We start from the raw sequence: 1845 nt of genomic DNA, 5'->3' as shown, positions 1-1845 counted from the left end.
AGTTTCAATTATTGAAGCTAAATGAAAGCACTATCTGTTGTAAAATGATTTCAACAAGGGTGTTCTTTCTTCTTATATAGTTAAAAACTTTCCTATATTTGAAATGTCTCATGCCATTTAGATTTATGTAGAACATATTTTCTTGGTATTAATCACACACACACACACACAGAGATATACAAAATAGATTTGTGAGCTATAGTAAAACACTTATATTTGTCTAGTCCACATTGTGTTAACAGGAGTTATGTTCTAGTCACTCTTTCCATATTATGAAACAAAAAGAAGAAAGCTCTAAAATTTCAAGTACCTTATATCGGACATAAGGTGTAAGTATACATGATTGATTTGACATTTCTTAAAAAGAGATCAGGATCAAGGAAAGTTATACACATACACAGACAATTTTAGGGTAAATTTACTGTATAAATTAATATTCATTCAATCATGTAAAAAAAGAACCCTCTTTACGGGAGTACGATAAAAATGACTAAGCTAAAGGCTAGGTGGCTAAAAAATATTAACACACATTTCTCTTAAATTGCTTATATTTGAGCACACATAAACATGTAGTACAAAAGCAGGCAGAATATGAAGCATTATTTTGTGATATAAACTTTTATGGAATTGCAGAGAAATTAGCAGTCCATTTTGGCTAGAAAGCCATTAACTCTTAGCATTTTTTTCATTAAGGAAGTAACATTTGAATCAAATCTTAAAAAAAAAAAGAAGAAGAAGAAGATTAAAAATCTTTACTGATGGCTGTGGGTGGAAACATTTTTTTTTTTCATCAGTGAAGAAGTAACATGGACATAGATAGCTGGCATGTGTGAACAATGTTCAGTAATAAGATGTATGTGAAAGCCCTTTGTAAAACACCAGGGCAGTGATGATTCCCGATAAATAGGGAACAGAAGGAAAATTCCAAACTAAGAGAAATGTAGAACGCATTTGGCATTTCAGAGAGGACAGAAGAACTGGAATTCGGTAGCTCAAATATAAGATTTTATCAGGAGACTTATTAGGTAACAGTGAAGTATTTTAACTTGCTTGCTGAAAGAGAAGAGGACTTGAAGCACTTACTGATGAAGATCAAGGACTACAGCCTTCACTATGGATTGCATCTCAACATAAAGAAAACAAAAATCCTCACAACTGGATCAATAAGGAACATCATGATAAATGGAGAAAATACTGAAGTTGTCAAGGATTTCATTTTACTTGAATCCATAATCAATGCCCATGGAAGCAACACTCCAGAAATCAAATGACACATTGCATTGGGCAAATCTGCCGCAAAAGACCTCTTTAAAGTGTTAAAAAACAAAGATGACTGAGGACTAAGGTGCATCTGACCTGAACCATGTATTTTCAATTGCCTCATATGCATGTGAAAGTTAGACAATGAATAAAGAAGATAGAAGAAGAACTGACACTTTTGAATTATGGTGATGGTGGTAGAGAATATTGAATATACCATGGACTGCCAGAAGAATGAATAAATCTGTCTTGGAAGAAGTACAGCCCCAGAATGCTCCTTCAAAGCAAGGATGGCGAGACTTTGTCTCACTTATTTTGGACATGTTATGAGAAGGGACCAGTCCCTGAAGAAGGACCTCATGCTTGATAAAGTAGAGGGCCAGAGAAAAACAGGAAGACCTTCAACAAGATAGATTGACACAGTGGCTGCAACAATAGGAGCAAGCATAACAAGCACTGTGAGAATGGAGCAAGACCGGTCAGTGTTTCACTCTTTTGTAAGTAGATTCTCTATGAGTTGGAAACAACTTGATGGCACCTAACAACAATAAGCTGGGGAGTGGCATGAGCACATTTGAGTTCCTG

The sequence above is a fragment of the Trichechus manatus genome, unplaced genomic scaffold (assembly GCF_000243295.1).
Source record: "Trichechus manatus latirostris isolate Lorelei unplaced genomic scaffold, TriManLat1.0 scaffold00381, whole genome shotgun sequence".
Lineage (NCBI taxonomy): Eukaryota > Metazoa > Chordata > Mammalia > Sirenia > Trichechidae > Trichechus > Trichechus manatus.
The sequence above is the reverse complement of the archived record's forward strand: the minus strand, read 5'-3'. Positions refer to the sequence as shown.